At 35.2% G+C, this 16,293-nt stretch overlaps 1 long non-coding RNA gene across 1 annotated transcript; it reads left to right on the top strand.

Annotated features, from left to right (window-relative positions):
• The first annotated feature begins 476 nt into the window (after window positions 1-476).
• LOC130732517 (uncharacterized) lies at window positions 477-1,959 on the top strand. Its single transcript, XR_009017056.1, has 3 exons — window positions 477-993; window positions 1,070-1,168; window positions 1,250-1,959. It is a non-coding gene; the product is annotated as an uncharacterized LOC130732517 (long non-coding RNA).
• The last annotated feature ends 14,334 nt before the right edge of the window (window positions 1,960-16,293 follow it).

The raw sequence follows: 16,293 nt of genomic DNA, 5'->3' as shown, positions 1-16,293 counted from the left end.
ACATTTAAGAAGAAAAAAAAACCACAAAATTAGTTGTAGCAAATGTGACAGTGGCATTGTCGGTAACAATATTCGTGGCATTTATAAACTGCCATAATTGGACAAAACAAATGCCACCAAAAACAATTTTTTAAGTGCAAGGAGATGAATGTAAAAAGAGGGGAAAAAAAGATAAAGAAAGAGGCGACGATATTTCGTACAAGGAAGAATGGTGGGTTGGTTGGGGGTAGCTAGTTGGTGCAAGAATATTTGCGGCTTATATATGGAAGAGGGGAACAGATCCTTAAATCACATGTTCCAATTGGATAAAACTGCAAAATAAACAGGGTTTGTTTGTGGTTGGTAACTTTATTTTTCTGTGGTTATACCTAAAATTGTAGGAAAGACAACAAGAAGGTCCCATAATTCCGAATTGGTGATTTCAAGTGCATAATTGCCATTGCCTTCGCAATCATTGTTGCATCACCAATTCACCATTGAACATTTCCACTACAAGAAAATTGGCATTTAGCGACGGACATTCTGCGGCGGTTACGCATAAACCGCCGCAAAATGTAAACTTGAGGCGTTTTTTCAGGCGGTTAAGCAAGCCGCCGCAGTTTTCATACAATTTGCGGCGGGTTTTGTTTCAATTAGTGGCGGTTTGCTTGACATTTGTGGCGGTTATTTCAGGGGCAGTTCAACCAGGCGCCGCAGAATGATTAAATTAGAAAACCTAAACCCCTCCTATCGCGTTTCACTCTCCTCTACCTCACTTCGCGTTTCACTCTCAGCCTCTCTCTCATATCGCGATTTTCACCTTCACCTCAAGCGATTTTCAGAAGCACGAAAACCCACCACACCTTCACCTCACTTCACGTTGAACCCACCACACCTTCCCCTCTCAGATCACGATTCTTCACCTTCACGTTGAACCCACCACTTCACTCCCCTCTCAGCGATGGCGATTTTCAGAAGCAAAGTTCCAGATTGAAGCTCAATCACTGATTGAAGGTAAGCACTTCGTTTGTTTTGGGATTTTAGGTTTTCGGTTTCAGGTTTCTGATTTGGATCTGTTTGTTTTGGTTAGGAATTAGGGATTTTAGGTTTCAGATTCACATTCTCATCAAAACTGGTGTTCGTGCTCTCGGTTATCACTCAGATTTTCATCTTGTAGCTTTGATTGAAGGTAAGCACCTAGTTCTTGGTTTCAATTTCTTCTCAGATGTGCAATTTCTTTGTAAATAAACCTCTGTTTCAATTTCTTCAGTGAATGTGGTTTCGTAACATAGCCTATGATGAAACATAGTAGCTTCTAGCGTTGATAGTTCCTCCTCCCATCTCTAGTTATTTGTGTCCACTGGGTAGCTACAGCCAATTTCATTGATGTTGTAGATTCACGGGCAAGCTGGAGGTATTTGGATCTAGGGGAATGATGTTGTTTGGAATGCTGTTAGAGTTGCCTCTTAGTTTTTACATTTTTCTGTGGAAAGGGGTCAGTAATGTAGTTTCTTGGCATCTAACTGCTGTGTATGTGAGTCCTGACTTTATTACTAGAAGAGAATTGTGGGCTCAGTTGGGGCTGTTGCATAGTGAGATACATTGTTTATTGGGAGACTTCAATGCTACATTACATAATTATGAGAGAACTGGTAGTAATGTAATATCAACACTGCTCCTAGGGATTCTCAGATATTCCAAAGAGCGAGATGTAAACAGTAAACTTATTAGCTTTGCACTTGTAGACTAATAACTCAGGGCAGATTGGACAGGGCTCTATGCAATTTTCCCCTTGTGTTCTCCTTTTTCATCACACAAGTTTCTCATACATAACATTAGAGAGTGGTCAAGATTCTGGAATGTAGTACTAGTATCTTTATGAAATGAAAAGAAAAGGGGTCAACATTATTTATTTATTATTATGCTAGCAGTTATTTGGTATTATTCTGGAATGTAGTACCAGTTTATTTTTTGTGTTTATTTGTTGTTATTTGTTAAGAACTCCCAAAAAAGAAAAGTGTTGCTGCTATGTTGTTAATGTTATAGATAGATACACAGTTGTGCCAACAAACTTGAAAAAACAAACTTGAAACTAACATTGCATCATCACACTCCTAAACATCCTGCTATGTTGTTACCCTGATCCTAACTACTTTAATAATGTCTCAAACATCATTCAGGTTTCAATGTTGGACACAGTTCATTCTTGCTTGACATCAAGCACCAATTTTCCAATGCCTTTGGCATTTTGCATGCCCCTTTTCATTAACCAATATCTTAAGAAAACTTTCCAAGGACATCCTACTTCTATTTTGTTATATTTAGTATTTTGCATTAATCCCCTATCCACACTTATTATGTGATAAACATTTATTTTGTAAGTTGTACTTGATCATATTATACTTACTTCTATTTTGTAAGTTACTTTTTATGAATCCTTTAAATACATTTGGGTGGATGAAAGTGCTAGTACATTTGGCATATTTCCAAGGTGTTTGGAATTGGTTGATTTCTTTGCTACTGTTTATAAATATTATAAGCTTCATTTTATTTAAAGAGATCATTTTATAAAGATTAGAAGCTTCATTTTATTTAAAGAGATCATTTTATAAAGATTATAAGCTCTATTTTATTTAAAGAGATCATATTATAAAAGATTATAAGCTTCATTTTATTTAAAGAGATCATTTTATAAAGATTATAAGTTTCATTTTATTTAGTGATTAAATTAAGTATATAATTTGACTTTTAAAAAAAATTGAAAAACTATTTTAAAACTCCTTGTAGCAAAAAAAAACGCCCCATTACTAACTGTAGAACTTTGCGGCAGTTAGAAACCGCCGCAAAACAGAGGCGGAATGAATTACAGGTTTTGCGGCGCTTTTAACCGCCGCTATATACTGCGGCGGTTATTCCAACGCTTGGATATAAGCGCCGCAGAACGGCCCCCGACGCTCGTAACTGCGGCGCTCGAGGAAACGCCCCATTATACATTCTGCGGCGGTTTTAACCGCCGCAAAATGGTTCCAAAAGCGCCGCAAAATGGCTTTTTTTTTGTAGTGTTCATATATGTCTCTTTTCACTTTATATTTTGACTTAATAGCACTTTTCATCCCTCACTTATCATGATTTGACAGTTTTGATCTCTCATGGAATGTATTGGTAAAATTGAGTTAATTTTTTCTAAAATAAGAATGAATGTTGCATAAAATAAGAACAACAAAATTTTATTTATTCTTGAATTTTTATTTCTTATAATAACCATATGAAATCTCATAACACTTTCACTTGGGTGAGCGTAGGAAGCTAGGCAAGTGTTTGTTTTGACATTATATCCCCCAAGGAATTGCACTTCTTTCTACAAATCTTAATACAATTCCCTATAGAAGTCCCCTCATCAAGGCATTCCTGAAGACAATCTGATACGCAGTCTACTGAAGTCTTCGGGGTGATGTGTGTGGCTTCTCCTTTTTCAGCAAAAACAAACATCATGGTGATGACCACAAGAACAATAACCGCAGCTTTGTTGAAAGCCATTAATAATAACGTTTTAGATGACAAAAGCTCTAGTTTAATTTTTCCAATGATTTGGGTTCTTATGATATCTTAAATCGTATTTATACTATAATTTAGACAAGAATGATTAAATAGAATAAATTTTGGTCAAATTTGAAATTTAAGTCTTTGATTGATATAATACATTAATATGAGAATAATATAATCTTTTTATAAAATAATATACTTCATCATTCTAATATACTTTATTGTATTTTTCTTTCTAAAAAAATAAAAAACTTTTAAATCCTTGATAAATGCAGTCAAGGTAAATATTTACTTTTTGTTTGGATTTCCTAAATAAAAAAAATAAAAAACTTTTAAATCCTTGATAAATGCAGTCAAGGTCAATATTTACTTTTTTGTTTGGATTTCCTTTTTAAAAAATTCTTAAGTAAAAAAATATAATTTTCACATTCCTAAATATGTGTAATTTTAAATTAGTTGGTTAGAATATAGTGAATTATCTATATTTATATTAAAATGTCTTGAACCATTGTAATGAACGAATTTCATCCCTCCCATTAAAAGATTAATAAGATGAACCCTAGAGAAGCATAAGTGCATAACTCTAAAAATATAATTGTATTCAAGAAGTTAATGTGTAGCTCATTAGCTCCATAAACAAACATGCAAACTATAGCAATGACAAAGCTAGTGTGATGAAACACTATTTGGGCTTTATCCAAGCAATTATTTTTTATGTACATATCCACCAATGAGGTTTAATATATTTTCGATCCTAGATAAATGTAGTCAAAGTCAATTACTTTCTCTCTTAAATTTTAAATTTCACATTCCTTAAGAAGTACATTCTTAAATCAATAGATTAGTTACAATCAATCTATCTTTTTTTTTTTTTTCAACAATCAGGTAAGAGGAGTGTGTTATTGTGAGAGGTGAGAGCGTTCAATAAGAGCCATTGGATAACATTGAACGGCTATGATTACTTATTGTTGCCGTTTTGCTTTTCCGTCAACTTCCATTCAATTTTTTACGGTTTTTTATTAAAAGTCAATTAAAAAAAACTAGAAACCATAAAATTGCTTATTAAAAAACATAAAATTGTTCTTCAAGCCTTATTTTTAATTAAAAATTGTTAAATATTGGATGCAAGTTGATAAAAAACCAAAACTGCAACAATTAGTAAACGTGAGAGACGTTGTAGGCTAATAAATTCCTTTAGGGACCAAAAACTGCTAAATCGTTGTAAGTGAGAGACCAAAACTGCTATTAAGCCTTATATTTTTTGCTTCTTTTGAACACAGTCATGTGTGATAAAGTTCAAATGTTCTAATCAAATAGGAAAATTATGTCTAATTGTTCAACAATTCAACAGCAAGGACATGGAGTAGGGATAATAAGAGAAACTTTCCCTTATGGAGCATTTTTTAAAAATTTTATTTTATGGAGTTACACACTTGTTCGGCTCAACCACCAAGAATCAAAGACCGGAAGCCTCTTTTATTTTTATTACTTGTTCGGCTCAACCACTTGGTCTTCGCTGCCTATGATGTTGGTAGTTTGAGTTGTGATGGGCTTTCTCTTTATTGTCCATCGCACTCTAGATTGATGGCGCATGTTCTAGTGCTGGCTCCATCCCTCCCAATGACCATCAAGATTTTGTGGAAGCTGGTTCAGTTTTTTCGAGGGAGTATGATGTCCTTGAGGTGGATGTTGTTGGCGCTGCTGACGATCATGCTCTTGATTTTTCTGAGACCTCTTCCCCGTGGTCGACCTAAGAAAATTAAAGAGGCAAAGCGCAAGTTGGAGTGTTCTCGGTGACCTAGGGGTCGTCCTCATAAATCAGAGAGTGGGAATCTCGCTATTGTGTCGGCGCCGCCTAGTCCTCCTTCTCCCTCGATGCCTTATTTCACGCGAGCAGTGAAGGCTTGGTATCTTGCTAAATCTGTTGGCATGTCTTTCCCTGGTTGTGATGAAGATGCAGTTCGGGGGTTGGCCGCTGTTATTATGGAGAATTGTCCCTCTAGGTGTTAGGGAGGGTGCAATTATTTGTGAAATTCTGGTTCACACACAGGACATATGTCGTACCAAATGTCTTGCACCACATACAACAGATAAATCACAAGTTCAACACAGTATTAAACCAGCAAAACAGTAAAGAAGAACACAGAGAATTGTTAACCCAGTTCGGTGAAATATCACCTACGTCTGGAGGGTTTTCACCCAAGAGAGATAATTCACTATTATAGAGAAATTGTACACAAAAGGTCTCACAAGAACTGCCCTAGTTCAACTACCTTTTCTACCTAACTCTACCCGTAGAATACTACTTAGGTCTCCCCCTAAGTATGAGAACTCTCTCTCACTCTCTCACACAATCATTGCCTCAGTGATTGATCTCTTTACAACAAGAGTAAAGATGATCTTAAGATCAAACAACTAACACAACAACTCTCAGCTTACAGTAAGAACAAAGAGCTGTTGAGAGAACACCATGTGTGAACAAAACAAGGGTAAACCCTAATTCACTCAACAAGAAGCACCACCTAGCAACTAGGTCTAGGTCTTTTTAAGTAGCAGTCGTCCAAGCCTTGTCTTCAATGAGCTTGGGCGAGCAAAAAGTCCACACAAAATAGGAAGTTGTTAATGAAACAAATCTGCATAAAATCTTCAATGATGCGTTTCAGTTGCAGATAAAAACTTCCATCAATATCTCATATCAAATCCCTTAAAACTGATTTGATCACACTTGATATATTCCTTGAACGGCACACATAAGCTTCCAACAAAACCCTAACTTGATTACCATGTAATCAAAACAAAGCTTCACAGATAACTTAGCCAACTCACAGCAGATTCGCAGGGACGCATGTCATAGTCAAGATGTTATGACATGGTGCCCTACTTGTTGGCACACAACATACATTAGCTAAAATGTAGACAATCATAACAAAAGAACAACAATTTGTGTTGGGTTGGTGTTTTGTTTTTTCTATAAAAAATAATAATATCAGACAAATTGAGCCTAATCCCTCTAAAAATTATATAGGAAAACTTAAAAAAAGGTAATTTAGGACAAGCTAAATTACTACCCAGTAATTCATTCGGTAAAAGACATTGAAATCCGGTATACTTAAAGATTAAACTTTAGAATCCAGAACCTAATAAACACCTCTGCACAAAATGTAGGATAAGCCTCAAGCAACATCGACAAGGACCTAAACCCGGATCAAGCACCAAAGGACCAATGAGAAATGGCATTAGTCAAAGACCGAGATGTGGCGAACAATAAGCCACATAACCCAACAAAAGAAGAGTCCATCTCTCCATTAAAGGGGACGTGAATCAGCACGTGATATCGACCAGAAAACGAAAGCATAAAAACCTGCTCAAATCAATGGGCATGCCACACGCTTTGGTTCGACCAGACTACCATATCAGAAAAAAAAGAGACCAGAATAAAGCCATACATTTAACTTAAAAACCCAAATCTACTGCAACTGGCACTTATTTTCACACCATCGGCCTAGATCCGCCATTGTTAACCCCTAGTAGCACTCGAAACTCATGACAAGCACACAGGTTGCACCGCACCTTCACTCACTACTCCACCCAGCAACACATCGCAAACAGAATCGGAAGAAGCGCCAGATCTTCCACATACACCAAAGTTGCAAGAAGGTGGAGGAGAAGAATCAATGATAAGCACTTTGAAGGCACCAAGAGAGCATATCTGGAGCACCAAGAGAATGGGGAGGCAAGACTCACCGTCTAAACCCAAGGCTGAGACTAAATTTGATCTCGAAGCCAAAATCCTCTACGAACACAACAACGACAACATACCATACAATAACTCCTCGATCAGGCGACCGAGCAATACCACTGCTCTGAGCTAAACACCTACAAATCAACTTTAGATCTAGCCACCACCGAAAGGGGGAGAAGGATCGGAAGAGGGAGAAGCAAACACAAAGGGAGCCCGAGAAATAGATTTGGTAGGAGGCAAGGAAAACTCACATCAAGAGAGAGAAGAAAGGAGAAAGGTGGAACGATGAAAGAAGGGTTGTCGCCGCACCGAAAGATAGAGGCACGAGGGCCACCCAAACAAAATTACAACGAGATTTCAAAAGAAGAAAGTTTAGAGCGAGACTAGAGAGTCACTTAATTCCAAATTGATATTACGTGATCAATTTAACCTCATATTTACGGTGCTTGCTCTGATGCCCATAAATTCATATGAGTGTATGGTACAGGAGTGACATGGACCAATAATAATAGCACACTTAATATGACATGGATAAGTAAGTGATGACTTCACACAATTTTCTAATTTATATTTATTTATTCAATAATTGCTTAATGACCCAATTTTATTTAGTTAATTCAGTAATGAGTACTCTTGATTTGTGTTCTTCATGTTGTTTATCTTCCTGCAATATATCAGCAATTCCATCATGCCCAAAAAATAACCACATTTGTTGCCAAGCCTCACCACTTACTGCAATATATCAGCAATTCCACCTTGTCCCATTGCTGCATTATTTTACTAACCATTTCAACCACTTGCAATGTATCTCTTTTAATGTTCTGGGATACATGTGACAGCAAATTGGGGATTAGCCCCCCACCACTATCCCCTCCTATCAACAGTCTGTAAATTCAAACACTGGCCAAGCAGAGTCTAGGATTGGAAATAGATGATCTGAACTCTCTAACTGCTAATGCCAAGAGCGCCACTGGAACATATCAATTACAGAAATCAATTTTTATGTTCTTCATATTTTGCATCTTCTTCAAACATTTATTACTAAAACCCAACACAATCACTCTCACCTCACTTCCATTTTCTCAATCTTCTTCTTCTTTCTCAATCCAGCCCAAAACAGAACCATAAACCCTCCACACCCAGAAATCCCTTCAATTAAAAATTGTTCAAATTGAAAAACTCTCACCCCAAAACAGAACACAACACATATAATCCCTCCCCTTGCTTTCTGAATGTCTCTCTGGAGAGTCAAAACTTTCAACCTCAAACATGAATTTCTCTTCTTTCTCAATGAAGCTGTGTTGTCTCTGAAAAAATCAGTCACCGCATAGAATCCCTTCTTCCTCAATCGACCCATCCGAACAGTCTAGAACAAATTGAGGAGGAACCCATTTCTAAGGGACCTGTAGAACCCTTAAAGGTTCAAGCTTTAGACAACACAAAGAAGAAGGGATTTGAACAAAGATGGAGAAGATGGTGGGGCACAGATCTGAAGTCTTCACGACCATTGTTGGGTTCACCTATGCTAGGAACCAGATGCAAACAAAGACTTTATGGTCGAACTCGATGCGCCACGTGAGGCGGCGAAATGAACACTTCACGGCGGTGGGTTTACGTCTGCAGCTCTGCGTGGCGACGGAGAAGATGAGGGGTCGACGACACAATGGAAGTGTGAGGCGGCGGAGAAGATGATGGGTTTCAACTTACACGTCGATGATCTCTGATATCTTTCACTTGATTTGAGGACCAAATTCAAAACAAATGTAACCTATAGGGTTGGTTCATAATAAGTATAATTCTAATGGGTTAATATAGAGTTTCAAGAAATCAGAAATATTATTTATATCTATTTCCACATGTTATTATTCCTATGCGTACACGTCAGTCCTGTACTATACCCATAAAAAAATTCCTGTACCACAGAAAGTGCCCATATTTACTTAGGTAGATTTAAAGAAACCATTATGCATAAAAAAAAAAATGTGGATCATTGTTACTCATTAAATTGAATTGTCTATACCACCAAAGTAAATATAAGTAACTCTAGTCAAATATGACTTAAGATTCATAACACTTGTCAAAATACTATGGAATCACTTAAGATTGAGTGATTTAAAGAAAGAAGCTTCTTCAATGCCTTTAATGAAATATTAGAAGACAAAAATTAATGACTTACAATTTAAAGTTTATGCAAAGTAAAAAAACACATTAAATAATCAATATTAGAATAAGAAAATTTAAAATGACTGACAATTAACTTGTAAATCAGGTAAAAATGATAATAATGTCATATGAAATCTAGTGACATGAGAGAACCTCTTTTTAAAGAAACTCTTATTAAATATAAAGGCAATTCAGTTTTAATTTTGGTGTAAAGATTGTATTCTCTTGCCTTGCCCTTTATCCGTAGGAAAAGCAGCATAAAGCCAAAAAGCCTTCCCAAACGTAAGGTCCAAGCCAGTTCAGCCCAAAGTCATAGGTCCTGAATAACTGAAACGCATTTTTCCCAACGAACCGTGGATTATATATGAATAGCTGAATGTAATTCATGAAATCATTTGTATACTTGCAAACAATTCTCTTGGAATGTTACGAATTTACTTTCAGTAATGCACAAAATTAACTCTCTTGCCCTTCAATAGATATAATTCAGTCCATTCAAAAAAAGAAAAAATAATTCAGAACCATGAAAAATTTAAGAAATCATCAAGCCTACCAATATATTCTTTTTAACATATATATATATATATATATATATATTCTACTATGAATAAAAAAGGTAGATATATTAAAATGATATTTTACAAATTTAGTGTATCGTAAATAACTTATATTACATATTATATATATTTTGTCAGGTTATAATTAAATATAAATTTAATAATACTTAAAATTGAAAATAGAGAAATGTAATTCAATACATATGCAAAACTATTTACACTATCAAGTACATCAACACATGTAAATTAAATCCTTATATTTTATAATAATTAAAATATAAATTGTCGTGTTGTTGGAGATATGTGATGGTGGCGAAGCTGAAGGCGACGAGAGGCTCCGATGATGTGTCGTTGTTCGCCGGTTGCTATTTTTCTTTTTTCTTTATGTTTTTGTTTCTCTCGGGTCTCGGCACTATGACTCGTGGGTTCTTGATTATTGTTTGAGTTTTTGGTTGCTCAATTGGTTGGGCCTCTGTTCGGTAGGTGTCGTGCGGCGATTCGATGGTTGTTTTTCAATTTGAACAGGGTGCTTTCTAGTGGGGTAGAAGTTTGGTAATTCTGTGGGTGGTTGTTCAAGTGTTTTGGAGGTTTTTGTCATAGTGCTTGAGTTTTTGTCAGCTTTTATTGATAATGTTACTGTACTCATATTGAAAGGATATATTTCTCAACACTCTATTATCATATATATGCATCATGATATAATTCTCTATCACATGGTAACTAAAATAAAATAAAAATTAGATAAAAAATGTGAGCGTACTATGTGTAAAACTATTTATAATGTTAGTTTAGTATAAATTAATTATAATAATGATGAAATGTATGTCAGAACTTAGAAGTTATGTTATGACGTTTAATTATGATGTGTAACGTAGTAGTTAGTTTGTTTTATCTTTTAACCATGCTGAAGAAGATTTGCTAATTACCCATAAAAATGAAACACATCTCTTAGCCAGTTGTTTACGGCTTAGTGTGAGCTGTTGCAGTGAGGGGATTGTTTTTGTCAACAGTAGCATAGATACCAGATTAGGTTCAAGAAAAAAATATTAAACAGTGTTAGAATCAAGAAACAAAGCAAGAATAAAAAACACACAACTTGAATCGGTTTGATGTACGACTAGACAATTAGTTGGAATATCTTATCTTGAATCCAATCAACAACTTTAGGACTTTCGTCTCTTGTGCAGCACATGACCAAAGTGAAGCAATGCAAGCAAAGTGGGCATGCCCGTTTATACTCTTCTTAACCGCTGCTGGCCCTATCATACTAAAGCATAGAAAAAAAATTGCAAGGGCATATATGATATATGGACACAAACAGGAAAGACAAAGCCAATAAAGCTTGCTCTCTTGTGCTGCAAATAGATGCCTTTCTGACTCAAAAAACGTAGCCACGATCGCATATCCCTATTTTGCAATCAAGCATGCATTATTAATATACCAAGAATCTACCTACTAAATCATTGATCGACATGAGACCCTTGAAACCAAAAGAGTAAAAATAACAGTTTATTGTTGGTTTAAAAATAGCTTTGAGGATAAGGTAATGGTGTAGGTTGGTTGATAAATCAATGTAACGATTCCTCAATCAAGCGATTATTTGAGAAAGATATTTTATTCTTCAGTGCAGGTTTAAAGACACTCCAAAAAACTCTTACTAATCGCTATTGAAGAGCTTGTACCAAAATATGACTACTAACTAAGGTAAAACAAAAATCGAAAAAGAAAGGCTTAAATCGGCTAAAAGTAAATGACATATAACTGAATAAATAAAGTGTTGGAACGGTAAATGACTGAAAAATGAGAAATGAATCTTAAAATGTGAAAAGTAAATGCATTGAAATGTGAAAGAAAAGATAAATTCAGGAAATTTATAGTTTGATTGATAAAGGAAAATTCAGCTAACCTAAAACGGTTGACGATTACTCCTACCACTACATGTGTTTCTCTACCAACGGGTGGTTGGGTCAAGTGATACATGTTTGATTCCCCTTAAGCAAGGTTTCGGATTCAAGTCTTGTGGATAGAAAAAAAAAACCCCGTTAGGAGAGTTAGTCCCTCCATGATGTGGATGTTCCTTGCTCGAACATAATTGTCTCCGAAGGAGGACACCTGTCTTACACAAAAAAAACATATATTTCCCAGCATAATTACATTTCACGGGGTGTTGGAAATTACTTCCTCTTATGACTTATCAATCTAGAAGCTTTGGTTAAACTAAGCTTCTTGCTTCGGCTGGTTAACCACTAGATGATTCTCTGCACGTGTAAGCCTTCTAAAATCTTAGCTTTGTAAAATATATTTGTTGTGAGTCTGAGACCAATCTTATGCAAGTTCAAGCCTTTAGCCGATTTTTGTCCACTTGATCGGATGCTCGTACTTCTCCAGCTAAAATTACCCGCAGCTCGTTTGCCACACTGGCAAGTAAAACTTCTTACTGTTTTATAGCCTTTACACATTTTTTAGTGCTTACAATTATATATATAATGGTTTTTAATATCACACTCGTGATCGAAAGAGTGATGACTTTAATTTAAGGTTTAATAGTTTTTTTTTTGAAACTGGGTTTAATAGTTCAGTTATACTTGAATGAGTTTGGATTAAATAATATTTAATTTTATCATCAAATAATAGCTGAAGTGGAAAGAGTTGAGAGACATGAAATTGCAGATACAGGGATTGATCCCTGCAGCCCTGCAGCAGATAAAACCCCCTTCCTAAAAAATTAGCTGATATAAAAATTATTTTTAAAAAATATAAAAATATAGGGTTAAATATGTTTTTCTCCTTGAACTAAAGCGAGAAAATAGTTTTTCCTAACTTAACTTGTTGATATGTGTGATTTTCATCTTTGATCAGTTTGACTAATGATTAGGGATCGATGTTAACATTACCCACGCCCACAAATATATGCAGATAAATACTTGTTATGACAAATCACACAAACTCACAGGTATCCACTAATTTATTTACTAAATATTTTCATTTTTCATTTATTAATGAGACGGGTTCAGATATTGATCCATACCCATAGATACTCACCCGATATATAAATTACTAAAATATTCTAATATATACACGCGCGCGCGCACGCACACACACACACACACATATATATATATATATATATATAATATTAGCAAGAGAAAAGATGTACAGTGAGTCTAATCTCTAATGACTTTATGCTTGGGCCTTAGGCTATTGTTCTCCTTCATGTAAATTTGTACAATGATAATGTTTAAAAGAAGTATTTAAACCCAAAAAATGGAGAAGAAAATATGTATTCACCTTCACACATGGATTGTGAGACTAAACTTGAATTTAATTTTAATATATATTTGTAGCTATGAGACGAGTCAATACAAATTTTTCTTGCGAAGTGGGTGATGAATATATATAACTCATGTCCAGTTTTGTACCCATTAACATCCCTACTAATAAATAGGATGCCGGCGTGTAAATTTTTACTGATGTGAAATTTATTATTTTTTAAGGCTTAAATATGTTGGAGGTCCCTCTAAAATATGGGTCCTTTGGTTAAAGCCCTACAAAATATTTTGGGTGAAATAAGCCCCTAATGTGAAAATAATATATACTGATAAGCTAATCCCAGAGATTCTGTTTAATTTCTGATGATTCTGCAAAGAGCACTGACTTTGATTATATATTGTGAAAATTATTTAATTAAAGAGGATGCCACGTAAGTAAACGAGAGTTGAAAAAAATAAAAATAAAATAAAAACCATAGTAAAAAACCCAAGTATGTTTGGGGATTTTACTTGGATTTTTTACTTAGGGTTTTTATTTTTTTAAGCTCTTATTTAGTTAAGTGACATCCTCTTTAATTGAATAATTTTCACAAAATATAATCCACGTCAACGCCATTTGCAGAATCATCAGAAATTAAACGGAACCTCATAGCAGGGGCTTATCGCTATATATTATTTTCACATTAGGGGCTTATTCCATCCAAAAACTTTTGTATGGGCCTTATCCAAAAGACCCTTATTTTAGAGGGACCTCCAACATATTTAAGCCTAAAAGTGCTCGCGTAAAATATTAGAGGATCCAAAATAATTAAATTAGACTGCAAAACAAGCATAATAGTCTGCCTCGTCCAACAAGAAAAAGCTCCCTTGAACTATACAAATTGCAAAGGATGTTAAAAGAACACTATCCTTATCCATCCACTTTTATCGTGCTTTCTAGAGTCTTTATGAAGATGTGGTTTTTCCAATTACTACTCTGGCAGCACTTAGATCTGGTCATTCGCCCTGTTAGTGGCCCCAAAAAGTGCTTATATAAATAGTCAATTTTACTAAATACCTGAGCTAACAAAATTTCAGGTTTCTGGTGTCTTATTGAGGTGATGGAACTTACATTTAAACAATTAACCATGTTGTATAAAAGCTTATTTTTTTATATAGCTGAAAAGCTAGAGTCTAGTGGATGGAGCATAAATCCCTCTACTTTAAAGACTGAACTATAGTATCAAGCCTAATGTGGAGCTATGTATCCCTTTACGCAAAGCTCCTAATTAAATCATAACCTATCATCCCATTTTTCATAACAGATCAGCTAGAAAGTATATGTGAAAAAATTATCAAAGTCTAACAAATAGATATTTATAAAGAAAAAAGACATGATGATTGATCTGTAGTTGCACTATGCAGAGCCTAATTTCATTGGAAAAAATTGGCTCCACAGAGACTGAATCTGTTCCTTTTCCGATCCTGGTAGGCTAGATTTTTTAGCTAAAGTATTGATATAGAAAATCTGATATTATCCATTCTATTAGCCCAAAGTGTCCAACTTTATATTTTAACAAGCAACAAAACATGATTAACTAATAATAGGAATAAACCAGTGAGCCAATAAGAGTGTAAAGGGATTATGCCTCCAGAATCCAGATATTTATTTTGGTGAGGGACCATATGATCATGTTCATCCAAAATCCAATCTAATTTACCATGGAACATATGACTGGTTCAAGTTATAAATCTTTGATTCCCCTTGAGAATAAGTAATGCATCGGATTTAAATCTTGTGTATGAAAAATTAAAAAAATTAGTTGAGTTAGTCCCATAAGAATGTCGATGTCCGATTCTCGAATAAAATTGTCTTCCAAAAATCATAAGATAAAAAAATCCATAATCTAACGAATAATGCTTTAGTAACACTCACTTTAACACTCTATTTTCAAAGCTCATTTATTGATTGGTTGAAGCAAATGTTAACCTTGACTAAATATTTTTAGTGAACTCTACATATACATTGCACCCAATCAATGAGAACTGATGTTGAAAATAGAGTCTCAAGTGAGTATTTCTAGTATTTTCTAATCCAATTCATCAAAATGAGGCCCCCCACTAGGCACTAGCATTATATATACCCACAACCTAGCGGTTCTCAAATACAAAGCATCATCCGTGCACTCCTTTTATTTAGTACTAAACATTCTTGTCTTCTTCACAATCTGGTGGTGAAAATGGAGACAAACAGAAAACGAAGCAGAGGGTTCTTGAAAGGAAAGTTGGCACCTTTCTACCGAGCCCCTAAACCCTCCGAATATAGTACAACTACCAACGTTAAGCCAAACCATGCTTCTCCTTCCCCTGTTTCTGTAGGCTATGTGCTCCACCAACATCAAGAGACACAACGGAGTCCCAAGGTTATTGTGGTTTCAGATAAATGCCTCTCCTCCTACTATGGCTTGCCTCCACCGGATGAAGGCGTGGACGCCAAAGCCGAACTTTACATATCCATGGTTCAACAACGCTTCATGCTTGAGCGATTAAATGCAGAAGCACTTCAAGAGAAGTGATCAACCATGCTAGTTTTAGATATAGGGGCCATCCAATAAATTGCCCATAATTTGTGTAGAGATTATTATGTTATGTTGTATCTTGTTTAATATAATAAGTTTGCACACTTTGTGTCTAGCTACTCATAGCATGTACCATGGAAAATGTTTGTTGTGCATACCGATTCAGGCCTTCAAAGGCATCTAAAAGATATATGATTTAGTGGCGGTTTTAAAACACTGTAATGTTTGTGGCGATTTACCGCCGCTAAACCATATGTTAATTGAATATTCACTAAAATTCACACGTATAATCAATCATGTACCGATATTTATTTGTTTGAATCGAATCGGTTTGTTGTGAATGCAGCGTGAGTCATATGGAGTCCAACATTCGATTAGATGAAGATAATATAACAAGTGAGACTCAAACACACCATACTTTACGGTTTTATGCAAAGATTTGATTTATAGTTTTCTACATTGTCCTGCCAATACTAAGGGCA

Source organism: Lotus japonicus, chromosome 1 (genome assembly GCF_012489685.1).
Source record: "Lotus japonicus ecotype B-129 chromosome 1, LjGifu_v1.2".
Classification (NCBI taxonomy): domain Eukaryota; kingdom Viridiplantae; phylum Streptophyta; class Magnoliopsida; order Fabales; family Fabaceae; genus Lotus; species Lotus japonicus.
Note: the sequence above shows the minus strand (reverse complement) of the source record. Positions and strands in the feature narration are given on the sequence as shown.